The sequence below is a fragment of the Hyaena hyaena genome, unplaced genomic scaffold (assembly GCF_003009895.1).
Source record: "Hyaena hyaena isolate Hyena2069 unplaced genomic scaffold, ASM300989v1 scaffold_234, whole genome shotgun sequence".
In the NCBI taxonomy this organism is placed as follows: domain Eukaryota; kingdom Metazoa; phylum Chordata; class Mammalia; order Carnivora; family Hyaenidae; genus Hyaena; species Hyaena hyaena.
Window position 1 is genome coordinate 155,378 of NW_024080865.1, and position 20,188 is coordinate 175,565.

The 20,188-nt window shown below is 46.6% G+C and overlaps 2 long non-coding RNA genes across 2 annotated transcripts; both read left to right on the forward strand.

Moving 5' to 3' along the window:
• Positions 1-4,162: 4,162 nt before the first annotated feature.
• Positions 4,163-5,179, forward strand: LOC120239518. Its single transcript, XR_005530449.1, has 2 exons — positions 4,163-4,411; positions 4,885-5,179. It is a non-coding gene; the product is annotated as an uncharacterized LOC120239518 (long non-coding RNA).
• Positions 5,180-10,783: 5,604 nt separating this feature from the next.
• LOC120239544 lies at positions 10,784-14,577 on the forward strand. The gene is made up of 2 exons (XR_005530454.1): positions 10,784-11,182; positions 14,152-14,577. It is a non-coding gene; the product is annotated as an uncharacterized LOC120239544 (long non-coding RNA).
• Positions 14,578-20,188: the final 5,611 nt, after the last annotated feature.

Below are 20,188 nucleotides of genomic sequence, written 5' to 3' on the forward strand. Positions count from 1 at the left end.
GTGATATACACACAGTGCTGGTCAGCGCACTGCTCTGCTGTTGCCTGTTTGCTCTGCATGCATGCCCCGCATCTCGCCCTTCACCATCAAACACCACCTTGCCCTTGGAAACTGCCTCAGAGCAGCTCCTCCAGATGCCCTCAGGCTCAGCCAAGCCCCTCTGCTGGCCCCCAGAGCACCCTCATCTTCTTTCAGTGCCAGCACCTACAATGCTGATATGCCACTGCCTGCTCATCTGCTCTTTCTCCCTCAAGACTGAACTCCATTTCTCCTGAAACAGTGTTTTATATGTTCTATAGTCCCAGCACAGTGTCTGGAACATATTAGGTGCTCAATGAAAGTTTACTGTCCTGAACCAATCATACCATAAAACCTAACCACCCTTTAGTACACTGTTTCCATGGAAAAACTGTGCTCCAAGTTCTGCCTGGCCTGTCAGAGACACAGCCTGCCCATTCAAAGTTCCAATGACAAAAATATTGGTCCATTTGGCATAGTCTATCCTGTGCTGTGCCTCCCATCAAACCATAGTGGTGGTGTCACAGAGTCAGTGTGTGGCCACCAATAGATCAAAGCTGGAGAATCTAGTTGGGTTTACCCCTGCAGCCTCACTCATGAGAGAATGAGAATCCCAAGGGACTCCAAGATGGGTTTTGCCAGATGCTGGCTCATGGCCCTGGGATATTATCACTGAGGTTGACCATAAAGGATATGGGGTACATCACTGTGGGCATGCTCTGCAGAAACTTAAATATTCAAATCTCTTTTCCACACAGAAAAGAAATTCACGTAAAAAGTACTTTTTAATAAGAAGTAATAAGCCAGCATTACTGGCCACTGCTAAAACATATCCAATACCAGCACTTCCTATAAGTTGAGAGTCATATCAATCATGAATGCATGGCCACAGCATTAAATATGCTGTCCCACAGGGTTAGAAAGTTGTGCCCTCTGCAACTCTTCTCTGGTTCTTCTGATTACGTCAAGAAGAAAGCTCCACTGGGGACTTGTGTGTCATTAGCACCTCTCTACCACTTACCAATTTTACTTTTTAAGGAATTAAGAGTAGGCTTCACACTCAGAGTCAAAAGCTAGATTTCAATACCATTAATTTAAATATCCTCATGTTTACAGTCACCTGCTATCTGTGAAAAGTGAGAATGGTTTTCCCTGGCAGTGGTGAGATCAAGTTTCCTTTCTGAAATACATGTATTCAAGGTTTTAAGTGAACGTAAGGACAAATACCAGGTATGTGCTAGCACTGGTGGTACTGGGGATAAGGGGAGAATCACGGCCGTGACACTCAGATGGCAGAAGCTGGGGGACAGAAGCACGTCCTCGCTTAACATGGCAAATTTTCAGGGAGTGCAATGACTCAGACACTTCATCTGAATATCTGGAAGTTCAGCTGTCTCATGACTTATCCCAGATTTCTTTCCAGCTCCGTTCTGTCACTGGATATGGAATCTCCACTTTGGAAAATCAGGAAAGCTCAGAAGCACATAACTCCTTTGTAGTGGGGGGAAGGGGGCAAGGGGAGCCAATAAATCTTATAAAATGGAAACAAAGCACTGGCCCAAGCCACAGTGGCCCGAAGGGACAGAAGGTCAAGTTCCGAAGGTAATTTTCCATTTGTATAGAGGCACCCTTCAGGGGATACAAAGTCAAACCAACTCCAAACATAGAGAAAATGTCTTCAGGGAAGTGGAAGCAGCTTGTGGGAAGTATAGGAAAAGAAGGGAGAAACGTCAGAGGGGAAGCCAGAAGGAAGAAACATCAGAAGTCAGAAGGAAGCTATGTTGCTTAATTTGGAGGGACATGGGCCAGTCTGTCAACCTGGGGACAGCAAGCTGGAGAAAAAACGGTGGGAAGGCATGGTCCCAGAGCACCTGCTGGCACCTAAATCTGACCAGATCTGGGGTCAGCAAGCTGGTCCAGAATTGTGGGGTCAGGGGTCCAGCTCAACAAGCCTAGTTAGATTCTGGGACTCTGTGGGTCCGTGCCTGGTCCTGTCTCCCAGCTGCTCTCCCAAGCTCTGGGACAGATTAGAGGTCATGCCCACACATTTTCAGAGCTCTTAGAAGCAATTTGCCTGGAGTGGACACTGGACGTCCTCTTATGACACATCTCCTCAGAGACCAGTCTGGAATTTATTCATTGGAAGGGTATGGAAACAATACTCTAGTTGCATGGGGGATGCCATGACAGTTTACAGTAGAGTAGGAAATCACTATCCATTTCAAAAATGGAGGCAGAGCTTTGGTGGGGCCCTTTTATGGATGACATCAGAGCAAATGCAAAGTACCCAAACCCCAAGCCTTGAGGCCCCAGGATGGGAAGGGCCTCCTGTGAATAAAGCACCTTCTATACCATGTTCTCCAATGTTTCTCAGCCCATCAGCATCAATATCTGCTACTGAAAAGTGATCCCTTCATACTGAGGAACAGGACCCTTAACAGCTAATGAGTCTGCACGGTTAGCAGCAAGACCACAGCCTTCAAAAAACAGCAGGCTGAACACACAGCATCTTCTCCTCTTCCTTTAGGTAGAGGAGAGCAGAAACCCAGACGCACAGAGAGAATGGAGTAGAGAAAAGACTTCATTAAGCTCCTTGATAAAAGTCCATGGACAAATGCTTCCTGTTGAAGCAGAATGGAAAAAAGTCATATAGGCAAGAACAAACGGAGCTACAGTTAAGAAACAATCTAGAAAACAATCTACTATCGGATTCTTAAACGTGGACCACTAGATCTCTGAGGATCCCTACAGCAAGAAAGACAAACAGGAAAAAATGGTCAATTCAAAAATTCTTTCCTCAGCCCTTCATGACTTCCCCCCAAACTGCACGTAAAAATTCTCTAATCGGTACCCTCGGAAACCAGACATTGGATCCAAGCAGCAAGAACAAGACACCATGTAAAAAACAGACCAATCACAGAGGAAAGTGACCTTATAAAGCTTAAAAAATGATTGCCAAAATTTATGTATCTTTCAAACAATGGTTGTAGGATGAAGCCAAGGAATCTCCCTTCACAGAACAGGAAATAAGAAAAAGAGGTAAGAGTCATGGAGGCTCCTTCCAGGCATCCAGCGGCAAGTTTACTTTCTATGCACCTTTCCTTAGAAGTTATTTGAGGCTGCTTTGCAGCCAAACAAGGGTATCAGTCATAAGAGAGAAAGACAAGAAGCCAGGACACAGGGAGTGAATTAACCCATGAGATTAAAGCTGATAAGTCTCTGAGGGTTGCTGCACAGCAGACCTGGAGAAAACCAGCCTGGACAGGAGCATGAGAGTGAAGGACCCCAGGAAGGAAGTCTCTGAAAAATGAGAGGGTACAAGCTTGGATACATACTGCGATGGAGTGTTTGAAAATACTTGGGGAAACTTATTATGGTGGCACCCTGGGAATATAGTAGTGGCATATATTACAAAAAAAAGAAAAAAAAGAAAGAATGAAAGGCAATCCAAAACTCCAGGAGAAAAAACGGAATAATGGACAAGAAAGGCACCGTCCAAACATGTAACAGACCAAATGAAGTATTTTTGGTCTGTTTTTTGAGTAACAGGTAGTATATGAAAAAAAATGCTAGAAATATTTAATTTTAAATGGCTCATGGGATGCCTGGGTGGCTGCATCAGTTAAGCATCCAACACTTGATTATCAGCTCAGGTTGTGATCTCGAGATCCTGAGATAAAGCCCCTCACTGGGCTCCACGCTGAGCATGGAGCCTGCTTGGGATTTTCTCTTCCTCTCTCTCTGCCTCTCTCCCTCTCTCAAAATAAATAAGCATTAAATTAATTAATAAATTAGTTAATTAATTAATTAAATGTGAGGCTTCAGGAGTGAGAGCATTAGAAACTTGGACAACAAAGTCAGTCACAGCATGCTGCCTGGCCTCGCAGTGAACCACACTTTCAGATTATGATGTCATTAATGCCATGTAATGGGCTTTTGGCTTTTAGAATCAACCCATGGTCAGATTATGGAATGTTCTGCTGTGATTAAAGAACTGAATACAAACATGGACCTTCACAATGCAAAAGTGAAGACACAGCTGATGAGACTTGGGATGAGCTGCTGAGAAGGATGCAAGGTGCCAGTGTCTTCACAAAAAAAAAAAAAAAAAAAATGCAGAATCAAGCAGACTGAACAAGAAATAGAGATTTGGGTATCAGGAGGAGTTGGATGGGGAGAAAAGGAAGGATAAAAGGGTTCAGGCTCCAATCTATTATTTCAGGAATGCCGACAGTATATTCAAAAGTCCACTGAATTTCATAAATCAAGAGACATGACTATACAACTGTTACATACAGACATGGGCATAGTTACCAGAAGAATAAAATATAAATACAATACAAATAGTTACTTCTGAGAAGTAAGGCTGAGAACAGGAAGAAGTGGAACACAGGTATGTTAACTTTTCGTTTTTAAAAACTTCATAGTTATTTTCCAAATGTGCATTTATGCTGGTAAAAATCAAAGATTTTAATTAAAAATATTTTTAGAAAAAGAATCAAAAGAACTTTTTTCTTTGGCATTAGTGAAAAATTTAGCAAAATATGAAGGTCTATATATTTGAAATAGTAATAGTATTATATCAATGCTAATTCCTTGATTTTGATCCTTAAGGAAGAATTTCTTCACTTTTAGGAAACAAACACGGATTTAGGAATGAACAGGCATTATACATGCAACTTTCTTTCAAACACTTCAGAAAATAACAACTCTGTATGTGTATGTGAGCATATATGTGCAGGGAAAGGAAGAAGTAAAGCATTCACCTCTGAGGAACCTGGGTGAAGGGGTGTATTAGTTTGCTAGAGTTGCTATAAGAAAGCACTGCAAACCGGGTGGCTTTAACAGAAATGTATCTTTTCACAGCTCTGGAGGCTGGAAGTCCAAGGTCAAAGCGTCAGCAGGGGAGTTCCTTCCAGGGCTGTGTGGAAGGCTCTGTTCCAGGCCTCTCCTCCCACTGCTGGTGGTTTGCTGGCCATCTCAGGCCTCCCTCAGCTTGTTGGAACATCTCTGCCTTCATGTTCTCACGGCCTTCTCCCTGTGCATGTGAATTGTCCAAACTGCCCCTTTTCATATGGACGCCAGTCATATTGGATTAGAGGCCCACCCTCTTCCAGGATGGCCTCATCTTAATTTAACTAATAAATCTGCAACAACCCTATTTCCAAATAAGGTCACATTCTGAGAGGTACAGGGGTGAGATTAAGTGCTTCAATATATCTTTTATGGGTTGGAGGGGATATAATTCAACCTGTAACAAGGACACCATGGAGTTCTTTGTACTATACTTAAAACTTTTCTGTAGGTCTGAAATTACTTCAAAATTGAGAGGTTTTTGTTTTTTTAAGGTAAATAGAAAGGCGCTCTAAGAAGGACTGAAGGGGAGGGTGTGCAGGGGAGGAGAGCAAATTCAGGGAGCCCTCTCACAGCCGTGGGGTTCTAAAAGCCCACAAGGGAGGCAGCTGCTGAGAGGAATCTGGGGACAGAGTGACAAAGTCCCTATGCCCCCAGTACAAAGATAACCTCCTACCCCCACCCCCATGGTGATGGACTCAGGTCCTTGAAGAGAAGCCTCACCCAAGATTTGCGTTAAGAACACAATTATTTTTCCCTTTGAAACAAGCATATAGCAGGGCGTATTTGCCCAGCATCTCAGTAGACGCTAGCAGTGGTTAATTAGAAGAATGTTGCTACACAAAGACACTAAATAATTGTGTGTTTCACAGAATTTTATTCCTTAACTAGTATCTCTTAAAAATAGCACACTCCATATGAGAGTTTTCCGCTTATTCAAATCACGTCTGAGAAACACACATTTGTACAGCAATACTTCATCAACGGGGAGGAAGATGGGGGGGGTGGGTGTGTCCCAGAGTACGAGCTGGGTGATAGACAACCCCAACCTGCCGGCCTCAGGCAGCTCATGTTTGCGCCACTCAGACCTCCTCTTCTAATGCCTCCAGAGAAGGGACCCAGTGACCCCCATGCATGGCCCATCCCAATCTCTATCACCCTGACAGTTCCACTCTCCTGAAGTACAGAAAATAGTGGGGTGGCATCTTCCTAACTAGAAATGTCCGTACTTAAAAAGTATCATCAAGCCAATCCAGCTGTCCATCCGTGCACTGGTTCAGTGTACACATGTACCAGGACTCTGCTGACCAGCATCCAGAGTACTACCAGACCCTTTCCACGACCCTCAGCCTCCTTCCGGCTTGGGACAGTCTCACAGAGTAGTCTCCAGCCTTAAACACCTTGCTGGGCCCCTAGAAAGCCACAGAGATCGGAAAAGGCACCAAACAGGATCTCCACTTCTGGCTGTGCTGCTAATCGGCTGCATGACCTGGGGAGTTAATTCAAACTCTCAGGAACTCAGATTCCTAATCTGTAAAATAATTAGGTTGAGTCAGATGTTGGGAATTTTCATGTATACATAATTTTCATGTATAATGGCCCAACTGGGGACTAGTCTCTAAAAAGATTCTAACTGACCAGGAGGAACAGAATAAGAGGACAACCTTCAGCCTGAAATGCCCTATTTGTTTCAATCCCACTTGGCGAGCTGGGAGGTCCATGCTAGACTTCTCATTACGGCACTACATTCAGAGTCATATTCTTCGCTGGCCTATTAAGACCCCATGACCTTTTTTGCTCCTACTCATACAGAGTTGCTTTTACTTCCATCTTTTAGGCAGTGATTTTCACCAACCATTCACCAAAAGCCCAAACAGCTCCAAGATATGAATTTTGCACATTTATTCCAACTCGAACATAATCTCTTTTCTTGAAAGCTGTCCAAGGTGCCAAGCAGATGTCTTTCCTCAATGGAGTACCAAATAAGGGAAAATGGGAACTCAGATCACGGGTCCTCAAGAGAGGCGAAGCCTCCGAGCCAGCAGGCCAGGAAGGCTTCCTGGGAGTCCAAGGAGGCATGACATAGGCCAAAGGGTGTGGGGGACTCAAAGGAGTACCAAATAAGGGAAGAGTAAAAAACAGGGGCAGGGAAAAAAAAAACACATAAGCAAAGAGATGGGGCAGCGAATGCCCATCTGAGGGGCATCCCAGCCAGAACATGAGGACTCAGGGTGGGGTGCCAAAGGAGGACTATTATCCTACTTTTCATAACCACCTCTGTACTCTATAGTTTCACCCACCCATCGACCACCCCCAGCTCTCTAGGAGAAGGAGTAATGGGGGCCAATCATAGAATTCCAGACCCTTGGCATGGTGACTCGTTCAAGGATGAGCCTGTGACCTAGGTTGGGATCAAACGAATGACCCCAAGGAATATGCAGGAACCAAGAAGTGAGTCTCACTGTTTCTGTTGTGGTCAGAACAACAGACCTGCTACCCATTATGGGAAAGCCTGAGGCTAACCCAAAGGAAGCGGGGCAGAGGGACGGAAACTGAGTCTTGAAAGCATATGGACTCCAGCCATGCCTGAACCCAGCATCACCACTGATCTTTCAATTACATGGGCCACTAAGGTTAAGTGTATATGTATTCATATGCATTGACTTGCTTACTCAGAACCAAAAGAATTGTAATGGGCATAGCCCTAAGCTCAGGTTAGAGAGAAGAGAAAGTGCTAGACTGGTGTGTCAAATAAACCTGGCCTCAGATCCTGGCACTATCACAGGATAGCTGTGTGTGTCTGAATAAGTCACTTAGGTTCCACAAGCCCCAGTTTCCTCATCTACAAAATGGACAGAATAATTCATGAGCTGATGTACATGAAAATGCAGGCTCTGTGAATATCAGTAGAATCTGTGGCACTTGTACTTGATGATGTGGGAGACACTGAAGCACTCTGGGCAGAGAATTCACTCTAAGGAAAATGTGCATTATGTTCATTAGCCTGGGCGCAGTACAGGCTGGATAGAGGGAATGATGCCCACCCAGGGAGCCCACTGCATGCTGCACTCCAGGTGGAGAACACGCACCATACCCCATGGGTGCAGTGTCAGATGTTGAGAGAGCTGAGGCCTCTTTCTCACTGTGGACTGCACCTGCCAGGGGCTGCTGAAAAAGAAGTCCCCTGCACCTCCACCGTCTTTCCCCCAGTAAAATAGATAAACGACCCCTACCTTCTTTCTCCAGGATTGGGTACAGAATTAACTATGAGCTCTACAAACTACTTTGTACTCCCCGTGGAAAAGCTGCTATGTAGCTATAAGGGGTGATTAATTTTATGTCTCTAAATGTCTCAGTATCATTTGCCAAAATGATGATTTATTATTTAGACAACCTTTATATTTCCAAGGGGCTTTAAAACCATTTATAGTGGAGAATGAAATAAAACTGATTAGGGCCCTGAAAAACAGGCGTGGTGAAGAAATGCACAAGGAGCCAGGGGTTATTTATCCAGAACCTGAGAAGGCAGATGAAGGACACAGCAAGAATCGTCAATTACATGCAAAGCAGTATTCCTGAGGAGAGGCCCGTATCCTGCCCTTACGTGATCAGGGGAAAAGAAATGAGGGGAAAAAAATGGCAAAGCATCCAGACTGATTTTGGCTAGACATCAAGACGATAAAAGGAAGAACTTCCTAAATGTATACTGCTTCTAAGCTAGGCATCTAAAAACATTTTCCAGTACCATTTACATTCTAATACTATATGGAAGAAAATACAATATAGAAAGACAATGCAGATATGGTCAAAGAATTACCATATTCTTCAAGCAATGCCAGGGGATGAAAAACACGGTAGCAAACTGGGAGGCGAGTGTTTTATTTCTTTAAGGAAGAAAAAGTGAACACTACGTGCCCTAAAGCCAAGCCATGGTGAAAGATGGAGACTGGGGTATATTTGTATACAGAGGAAACATGGAGATGGCCTGGAGATGGATTGGTTTGAGTAAGTACCACCAAATCTATATCCCTTCCTTCTTAACTCTTCCTAGGCCACTAGATGATGGTGTATCTGGATCTTGCTAAAGTACTTCATGAAATGGCGGATCAGATGGAGAGCTCTGGGCAGAGACAAATACAAATTGGTGGATTCACAGCTGTCAGAACAGTAGCCAAAGAGGGCCCAATGGAAAGCAGCATCTCCTGTGAGATTTCACAGGCTCTGTTCTCCTTAGCATTCTCATCAACCACTTGGATGAAACCCTGCAAGGGACACTCATCTGATCTCAATTGCTGGGATGCTCAGCCAAAACCAATCAGATGAAATGAACAGTCCTGCATGCTTAGGTTCAAAACCATCCCATCAGAGATAGAATAGATCTGGCTTGAATGGCACTGACGTTGCCAAACTGCAGACCAACCGCCAAGCTTGTGGAGTTGATTGACAGTGTGCCCTCCTTGCAGCAGGATTCACCAACAGGCAGGCCACTGATCATTTCCTTTGGTTTTGAAGGTATAACACCTTGAACCCTTGGGCCCATCTAGAGGAACAATCACATGCCACTGTGGTCACTGACCTAGCACCTGCCTGGGCTTTGTTTCATAGGACAACTTCAAGTGATAGCCTGTGCTCCTATTATCTACTGTAACAAATCACCCTGAAAATTCAGTGGCTTGGGACAATAATGTTTTATCATGCCTCATAGTTCTGCAGGCTAATTGAGCTCCACTGGGTAGTTCTCACCTGGTCTTGCTCAGAACGTTAGAGTCAATGTTGGTAGAAGGTACAGTCATGAAAGTTCTTCCCAGTTTGATACTCAAATGACCCACTCACATGGCCAGCAGTTGGTGCTGGCTGGCATTTGGGAACTCACCTGGGGCTGTCAACCCTCCATGTGGCTTGGGCAGATTACAACATAGCAACTGGGTTCCCAGAGTGAGTATTCTAAGAGCAAGTTCCCAGAGATCCAGGTGGGAGCTGTGAAGCTGCACGTGACCTAGCTCCTGAAGTCCCAGAGCATCACTTGTGCCATATTTTATTGTTTGAGTGAGTCACCAAGGCCAGGCCAGATTCAAGGGGAGGGTCATAAGCCTCTACGCTAGAACAGTTCCATTGCTGAAGCGCACGTGAGACAGAAGATCCTGCTGTTACCGTCTTCCAACAACATAACGGGCCACAGGTTGAAAACATGAAGCACCACAATGAAAAGGATTGCAGCTGGCAAAGGTACACAGTGCTGCTGCGTGTCGGACCCTGCAAACCCCAGACCTAGACCCCTTAAGTCCAATGTGCACCAACTGGCACTCTGCCCTAGCATGTTCGCCATCTGGTCTCCACCTTCCAGTCTCCTTCCAGAAATCCACTTGCCTCCCGGCACTTGACCCCCAACTGGTCCTGTCTCATTGCCATCTCCACCCTGACATGCCATGTCAACAGGAATTAACAGCTTCACCATGCCGGACACAAAAAGAACCAACCACCAGTTAGTCAATTGCAAGAGCCCAGTATTACAAAACAAGAACAACAACAAAAAGTATGGTTCTTTTTGCAAATATTCAAAGAAAACATTCAGGGAAATCCTATTTGCTTTGGATTACTGTGTGAGTTTGCAAGCTGAAACATTCAACGGTTCATAAAGCTCATGTATTTGTTCCAAGTGTCAGTGTGTCTGCCTTTTAAAAAGCAGCAGCAGATTCCGGGGGAAGGGTGGACGGAAGGCCTTCAGCATCTGTACTAATAGATCATGTCTTACATCCTCTGCACCGTGGCTCCCACTCCCCTGCCTGTTGTCTCTCTGCTACTGCAGGCATCTGTCTGTGACATCATAGCCCATTGCCATGGAAACTGATGCTATCACCAACTTCTAACTTCAGGCAATAAAATGTCTTTGTATTTACAATTTCCTGAGAGGACAGCAGTGTGGATCTTCACATGTATGATGCTCAGTGGGACACCTGGCAGTTTCCTGAGTATTCGCTAGGTTCTATGTCACTGATTACCTCATGGAAATAGTAGAAAGAACCTGCCTTGGTTTTGGCCAAGCGGGGTCTTAGTTTCCTTGTCTGTGAAGTGGAAATAAGAATGCTTAGCCTTCTGGGTTACTGCGAGGTGTCCATCAAGAGTTAGGTGTTGCAGAGTCTGAGGCAAGGCAGGTGCCCAGCAGGCAAGCCTTCTCTTCTCCCAGTCTGCCAGAGCTGACTTAGTGTATGTGGCCCGTTTCAGCAAGAGCCCTGGCAGGTGCTGCGGGGCTGCAATGACAGCTAAAAATCCCCTCCAGAGAGAGCCATGATGATATCAATTCTGCTGCCAGGTGAGTCATCTACACCAGTTCACACCTTCTCCTGAGAGATGTAATGGCTTTTAGGCAAAAGCAATGACCTGAGAGGCCACAGGCCCAGCGGCAAGTCTTTCAACCCAGGGCCATAGCCTTTCAACCCAGTGTCTGGAAGCCTGGAGTGTGAAGGGAAGCAGGAAACCACGTGGTCCCAGTGGTGTGAGAGGTAGACCTGTCCACCCACTGAGGGCACTTCTGTTTCCCTCTTGACCAGATCTGAGGCAAGGGTTCAAGTCCTGCCGAGAAATCAGCCCAAGATGATCGTTGAGTGGATCATCTGGGCTCTTCTATGCCAAGTCAAAGCTACAATCTGCTACTCCAATTCCCATGAACCATCCCAGCACTTCTGAGAAGGACACAAATCTGTTCCAAGGTGACTGAAGAAAAAAAATTTTTAACAGCAAAAAAGTATGCTATTTAAAAACAGAAGGGTCCCTGATGTAATTTAGATCTGTCATCTTGGCAAAATGAGGCAAAATAAAAAAGGAATGTGCTTTGGTGCTGGATGGCTCATCAGAATCAGGCAGGGAGAGGCTGAAGCGGTCCTGCTCACAAATGCTATGGAATAATATCCTAAAACTTTAAATAAGAATCATGGGCATTCCTAAAGGGTCAGGGCAAGGTCCTGATTTTAGGGGGTAAATCCTTTCACAATGGGAATGAGAAAGAAATAATACACGTTGGTTGGTGCCCCTTCCATCCTGCACACACCATCAGCCTATAACAGCTCAGCTCACCTGGAGCCGAGGTCTGAGTGAAAGGTGGCCAATGTCAGAGCTGAGAGGTGCCAAGGGCTCAGGAGTCTAGGCTACAGGGTGTCTGTGGAGCATGCCCCTGCCTGGGGGACAGCCCTGGAACCTCCAGTGCGGTGACATGGGGACCAGGATACCAGGTTCCAGGCAAGAGGCCAGTCAGAGGGAAAGGGGATGTCTCTGGTAGCTGACGCACCCCTTTACACCCAAGATACAGTCCCCAATTCCAGAGGTGGGGCAGGGAGACCTCCCAGCTCCTACACTAGTTCCCAGACGGCACAAGGCCTTTAGTGACACCTCTTTCTCTCCTGCCCCATTTTAACACCATCTTACTTTCCATGTAACCGATGTTCTGGATACACTGTCTGGGAGGGGCCCCTCTGCTCTTAGGGGACCCCAATTCTGACCCGCCCCCCAACCTCTGTGCCCTACACAACTGCCCCAAACACAGAGAGAACGGGGAGACCCAGAAGGCTTGGACCTCAGGGGCACGACAAAGAGCACAAGCTGCCCAGTCTCCCAGCTTCACGGTCTCCACCTGGAGCCTCTTCCTGCTCAGAGAAACCTGTTTGTGTTTGCGCTGGAACTTTTCACAGCAGAGCCCTCAGAGCAAGAGAGACAGGCTCCCTCCAGAACGACCACAGAGCCAGGCTGTTCCGCCTCTTCACCTATGGTTTGGGAATAGCTGTTTTCTTCTGAATTTTTTCTTCTTGCATTATTACAATCTAGCCTAAGAGTATTCTAGTTTTCTGGATTTCACTTTTTTTTTTCTTGTCCATCTGGGATTACACTTTTATTCACATCATGATTTTTATCCCTATCTTTTAACTTTACTTGAGCCATTTTCATGTTTCACAAATCCTTTTAAGTACATTCCCTGGGTTTTTTTTACCGCTTTATTACCATTTTTTTAAATTTCTCTAGATTCTTAATTCTAACACTTTTTTTCTTAATTTTTAAACTCCATTCTCCTTTTCAAAGCATGTCAAATGTTTGTTCCCTTTACCCAGCAGTGGAACAGCAGGTGCAAATGTTGGGAGGCAGGAGGAAGCTCACGGGGAGTGCTAGGAAGAGAGGAGGCAGCCAGCATAGGGAGTGTACTGCAGGCAGCCCAGGCAAACAGAAGTAAATAAAAAACAACATCAAGAACTTGCTGTTGAAGAAGCGCTTCAGCCCTAATTATTCTAGTCACTTGTCTCTATGTGGAACAACATGGATGATTTTTTGCCTGTGGTCAGAGAGCCCACCCTCCAAGATCCAAAAATTTACTCTCCAGTATCTTTTCCACCACTTGGTAAAGGCAGGACCAGTCTGGTCCAAGAACACAGGAATGTAGGGAGAGAAGAAGGGAGGGATTTTCTGAGCCCTTCTGGTGGACATCCCCTCCCCCGGGGTGGGGGACAGGGAGGCACTTGCCCCTGTCCCTGGCCTGCAGAGAGGCTGTGGTGGTGCTGCAGGGACTATGCCAACTGCTCTCTAAACAAGCACTTTCTTCCCAGATGGACGTTCACCCCATTTCTCAGCTGGTGTACGGGTGGAGCCACTGGAGAGGGGAAGGGATGCATCACCTCCAGGCTGAGGGAGGGAAGAGCGGGTGTGCCTTCTCCTTCATCAGCGCGGGTCCCTGAATGGTGGGACGAGAAAGAGCTCCCGCTGGGCCCCTGGGCCTATGATACAAGAAAGAAATAAACTTTATCTTGTTGGATAACAGATTCAGAGTCAGTTGTTCTAGCAACTAGCTGACACCGGTCAGATTAGAAACTGGCCCCAGGGATGTCCACCTGTCCTCTGAGTGGGGCCCATCCCAGCAAGGCACAGAGCAGGAGGCAGGAGTGGCAAGACCAGGGTAGGGAAGAGGGCAACAGCACTCCCGGCTGCCTGTCACAGGCAAGCACTCCAGGAGGGCAGAGGTGAGGGAGGCAGGGCTGCAGGAAGATGAGTTACAAGCCAGTCACCTTGCCCAAAGGAGAAGCTGTAAGGGTAGTGTCTATGCAGCCTGCAGGAGGCAGGGTATGGGTGCAAGGTAGAGATGCAGCTTCTCCAAGCAGAAGTTTCTATGTCTCCAATGGAAAGAAGAGACACAGGGAAGAAAGCATTTATTGAGTGCCTGCTGCACACCCAGCACTGCACTGGGCACTTCTCTCACTTACACTGAGACCCCTATAAGGACGTATTACTCATTGCATTTTGCAGAGGCCAAGATGACTGCTCAAGGCCCGTACCTCAAGAACGACCAAGTGAAGATGGGCACCTGGTCTCTAAGACACCCCCCCCCCAAGGAGCACCATTCTACATCCATCATGGTGTTGGAGGAGGTCACTGAGAGGACATGACCACTGGCTAACCCACGAGTTAGACTAGGCGATGGAAGGTCCTAGTCCCTCCTTCCCTGTCCTTGAAATGTACACTCTGCCCATGTCCCCACAGTGGGAGCCACTTTCAAGGACACAGTCTTGAGAGAGCAATGTGTTGTTGAGACTATCTGGATGGTAGACAACAACGAAACCCTGTCAAGGACACTAGATAAACTTGTAAGAGTCTCATAGAGATCTATGTATCTACAGTACCCAAGACAAGCCTCATACACAGGTTCCCTTATTAAACCTACCACCTAACCTGCCTGGAGTGATCTGTCTCTTTCTTGGGTCTCTCCTTGCCCTCCAAATGGGGCCATTTGTGAACCATCACTTGGGTAATGGGGAGTCACCAGTGGGGCACACATCCTACCTACCCCTGTCCACCTGTGCAAGGCAGAAATGCACAAACAGGAGGCTCCCAGCCTTCAGGCACAGAGAGAACAGACACACGCCAAATGGAAAACCCCAATCTATAATGGAAATGTAAGACAGACATGTGACATGTATATTGATGCCTACTCCACTCCCATTTCTCTGTATTCAGTGAGGAATTCACCTCTGCATACAGCAAAACACCCACCTGGCAAAGCATTCTCCTGTCTGGTACTCCATGGATAGATCATCTCTACCCTGCTCAGAGGGCCACTTCTACTCAGAAGCTGACCATTAGGCATCTCACGGTAATCTGAAGATTGCATCTTCCCCCACTTCCCACCTCCACCCCATTTGCAGCCAGGATGACTGTTTTCCTTCTGCCCCTCAGCCTCCAATCAGTTCCCTGCTCAACCTAAAACACATTCCTGCAGAAGGGCTGTCCTGAGATCATCTTGGGAGGAAGGTGGTCTAGCTATGGATGAGGAGAAGCCTTCTGGAAAAGATCCAGGCATCCCAGCTAACAGTACCAACTCCAGACTTAATGAGAAACTTTATCGCCTGTACCACCAGTGGACTGCTTATAGACATTTCAGTTCTCATCTGACTACAGCCTCATGAATGATCCAGGTCTCTTCATCAGAAGGACTCCATCTGAGGAGCCTCATCCGCTCCTGAACAGAGACCGTATTTAGATGAAAATATCCTATATTAAAAACCTGAGTTTGATGCCAGAGTGGAATGAAATGTTGGGGTCCTGGGTGAGGATGTGCACACTTAGCATGTGGAAGTGATATGAATTGTGGGCCAAAACCCCCATTAGTTCCTTCCTCCTCCTATGTACATACCACTCCTCATATCAAGAAGAGGAGTGTAATTCTCTTTTCCTTGGGGGGAAAAAGGTGACTATAGCACTGTCCCCAGCAGCCTCTCCACATAGCTCTCAGAAGAGTCAGGGGAGTCGGCAGCCCCTCAATTCTTAGGCGAGCCAAGAATGGGGCAGGAGGGGGCACTGGGGAGCCACCTGTTTGAGAAGTGGGTGGGTGGGGAGCACAGGCATGAGAACTTGAGAGCTGTCAGCCCCTCCACCTGTCACTGAACCTTCCTGCTCCAGGCTGGGTGGGGTGCTGGACTTGATCCCCCTCCCTAGGGATAGTAACTCAGCCAGCTTTGAGCCAAGGAACTGACACTATCCACCGGAATCATATCCACTATTACTCTAGGGGACAGCTTGTATTTCCAGAACATGTCCCAGTTCTAGAATAAAGCATTTCATACCCACTGGCTCCAGGTTCTACTCCACAACCTCTTACTGAAGAGCCCAGAAGGGAGGAGGTTGGACCCTGTCACCAGCACTGGACTGGGGTTGAAGACAAGCCTCAGAGATATGAGGTGGCTTTCTAAACTCACCAGCCACTTCTCTGGCCCCCAGCACCGCATCTCTTCCACGGAGGTGTACTTTCAGTTTTAAGGCCAAAGAGGGGCTCTGTGCACCCCCTCCACTATGACAGAGAAACAAATGCCACCCAGCACCAACAGAAGCCACCACATACACATGCCTCCTTCAGAGCCACTCTGGCCACAGGCCTGGGGAGCCAGGTGCTAAGAGCATCAGGGTATCTGCCTCTTTAAGGGATGAAAGAGCCACACTAAATCTAGAATTGCAGCCTTGTAGATAGTACTGTACCGAGGACCGCAAGTGCCACAGGTGTGCTCTACAGTCACCCCCAATTTCTAGGGCCACAAAGAGGACGTGTGGGCAGAATGAAACTTTTAAACTTTAGTTTTAAACTTTATTTTTTACTTACAAAAACAGGCAGTCAGCCACAGGCCAGAGTTTAAAAGATTTCATTTTATTTTTTAGTATTCGGCCTGGTGACTGAGGTTTTTGGCACCCCTCCCTAAATTGTGCACCCAAAGTGAGTGCCTCACTGTCCCCCACCCTAATCGTAACCCTGTGTCTCTCCCTCCTTACGACCTTGAACTCTGATCTAATGAGAAGCCCTGGGGACAGGGTGGGAAGGAAACAATGGGCCACATGCCCTTTTCCTTGCTAGTGTTGTCCCCACCTGCTCACCTAGGGGTTAGTGACCTCGGAGGCCCGGCTGCCCAGGCCTGGGATTCTGGGTGAATGACATGTGACGGCAGGCCACTGAACATCACCTAACAGCCGTGCCCAGTACAACTTTTCAGACTCTCGGAGCACTGGCCCGCCACATCTACTGGAATAGACAAGACAGAGCCACACACCAGGAATACCTGGGCCAGACAAGGTAGTGACAGGCCGGGTAAAAAGAAGGGTACAGGAGAAATGACAATAATAATGGCTACTACGTGCTTTCAGCAGATTGTCTCATTCATCTTTCTCATCCATCCTAACAGGTAAGTGGTGCTATCCCCACTTATCAGATGAATAAACCATGACAAGGAGAGGTTGAGGAGTTTGCCCAGGGCCAGAATCAAATTCGGATCTCCCCAACACCGACGCTCTACCAATATATATCAGTTCTATCTGATCTAGAAACAATTCAGGAAAACCTGAGTGGCAGATGAAGAACCAGGTGAAGAAGATACGGTGTCTGGCTCCTTCACTTATCTGTGGCAAGTACTTAATTTTGCTGAGTCTCAATTCCCATCCTTCCCCCAAACTGTGTACTGATAAATAAATATGGTAAAACATTAACAACTATTGAATTGGGGTGTGGGCTATAGATGTTCACTGCACTATGACTTTTCTGTACTTTTAGAAATATTCATAATAAATTGGGGGCAAAAAACAAATGTCCTCAGGTCAAAACTGATATATGACCCCATCAGAAAAGTCCCTGGCATCAAAATAGCTGAATAAAAATAGCTACATCAAACAGCTGCACCAACCGTCTCATGGCATTGTGAGAATATAAATTGGTTCAGCCTTTTTGGAGGGTAACTTGCAACATCCATCAGACTTTTAAACAAGCCATATTTTTTTTAATTTTTTTAAATATCAATCACACAGGAAGGTTGCATGAGTGGAAGCCCCACAGATCTTTTACCCTGATTCACTAATTTTTAACATTTTGCCATATTCATTTTTTCATTCTCTCTTTCTACACATATTTGAAGCATAACAGGGGGTGCCTGGGTGTCTCAGTTGGTTAAGAGGCCAACTCTAGCTCAGGTCATGATCTCGCAGTTCGTGGGTTAGAGGCCCGCGTCGGGCTCTGTGCTGTCAGCTCGGAACCCGGAGCTGCTTCAGATTCTGTGTCTCCCTCGCTCTCTGCCCCTCTCCCACTCCTGCTCTGTCTGTCTCTCTCTCTCTCTCAAAATTAAATAAACATTAAAAAAAGTTTTTTAAAAGAAAAAAATAAAGTATAACAGAATATAACATATTTCATATACAGTACTGTGTTATATGTACCTTCATTATAGTATATACACACACATTGATTTACATTTGCTCATTTCTCTCCATGAACCCTCTGAGAGTAAGGTGTATATATCAAAAGACCAAGGACATTCCCTTATTTGCTCATAATACATTACCACATTTGAAACATTTAATATTGTTCTAATACTTTCATTTAATGAGACCCTCTCCCTTAATGTCAACTGTCCCAATACTGTCCTTAGAGCATCGTTTTCTTTAGTGCAGGATCTAGTAAAGGGTCATGTGTTACAGTCACTTGTCATGTCTCCTTAGTTTTGTTTTGCTTTTTAATGCTCCAACAAAATGTTCCAAAAAAAGGTTTGTTAAATTGTTTAAAAAGGCTGCTTCCCTGACAGAAATTTAGAGCCTGGGACTCTTGATCAAGGTAGATCTGAATTTGGTCACTATGAGGTGGGGCCTGGAGATACAGCATTCCCCACGAGCTCTCAGGTGAAGCCCACAGACCATGGTTCACAGACCACACAGAGCATGAAACCAAAGGAAGCAACTAGTGGAAATCTGGTGCAGAGCATTGCAAGAAGCATCTTGCTGTCCTCCAGGTGAACCATGTTGGCAATGTCAGCTGACCCTCGGGACTCAGCAGAAAACACTGATGCTGAGCCCTCCCTCACAGGAAAACCTCCCGGGCTTTCTGGAGCCAAGAGGTCCCACACAAAGGGGCATACACCACAGAAACAAACATCTCTGTCTATTCTCCACACCAGATGATTTCAGCTTTGGGCAGGGCAAGCCTGGAGAGAAGGGAGACTCATGCCCTGCCTCCTCTACCACTGTGAACACTTTTTCCTTTAAAAGTTACCCCTCCTTCAGGAAGCCACCCTGGTTACCCCAGCCTACTCCATCCTCTGACTTCCTACAACAGTGAGCGCCTGGCTGTACCACTGAGCACTCACCTGACTGTAACTGCTCTTCCAGGTACCTGCTTTTCCCTTGTAGGTACTTGCCTTTCCCCACCCATCACCAGGCCTCTGCTTCTGCTACTTCTCCCATGATATGCTCCCTATCACCCTCCAGCTCATATATTCGAGGCCCAGTTTACCATTAAGCTTCCCCTAGAAACAGGCCTTTCAATGCCAGTTCCTCATCAGAACCGTCCTTGGGTCTCTCCACCCAGCATCAGGTGCACCAGTCTTGTCTCCACAACTAGATCCTCAGGGTCTCCTCTGCTGTCCTTGCTTTTGTTTGACATGAGACTCTGGCTTTATACTTGGGGATCACCAGCATCAGCCTCTCCCTGAGTGACCTATGCAGTGTAACAGAGACCCAGTTCATCCATTCATCCCTCCATTCCTCCACATTTACCAAGTGCCTACTCTGTGCCAGGCTGTGGGCTGGATTCTGGGGGACCCTCAGGCAGCCCGCGCTGCCCACAGCTGGAAGTGATGCAGTACTGATGGCGGCCTTCCTCATGAGCACGAGAGGTACTTGTGAGAAGTGACGTGGCGCCCAGATGAGCATCCCAATTCCTGATGACAACACACCAGGCCTCTCCATTCTCATCATGTGTCACCTCCCCCATGATTACTGTGATCACTGATTATCATGCAAATAAAAGCAAGCGTGGCTGAAACATGTACATCATCTCCAGCGTTGAAAAGGTATAGAATCCTGAGTCTGTCATCTACAGTCCAGAAATGGGCCAAAGGCATCGTCCTCAGCTTGAATGCAGTGCAAACCAGAAGGGCTGGGAGACCCCTCAGGAGTCGCAACAGCAGGAGAAAGGTGATGGGCAGCCTGGGGCACCCAACCCTGAGAGTCCAGGCCGAGCCTGGGTGTACTTCCCTGTGTAGGGTCAGATCACCCTTCCTAGAGGAATCATGCCTTTCTTCATAAAAATAAAACCTCAAACCAAAAGAAACCTGTCACAGGAACACCCTGGGGAAGCAGAACCCTCGGGGATTTCTACCTGATTTCTGCTGCCACCATGGCAAAACTGGGCAGGGGTAGGGGTGGTACAGGTCCTTCCTTCATACCCAGAAGCATGGTGGAGATGAGGTTAGAATGTGGGAAATAAACACTGGGAACACAATCCCTGATCACCTGAACTACGGTTTCCCACTGAGGCTCACAC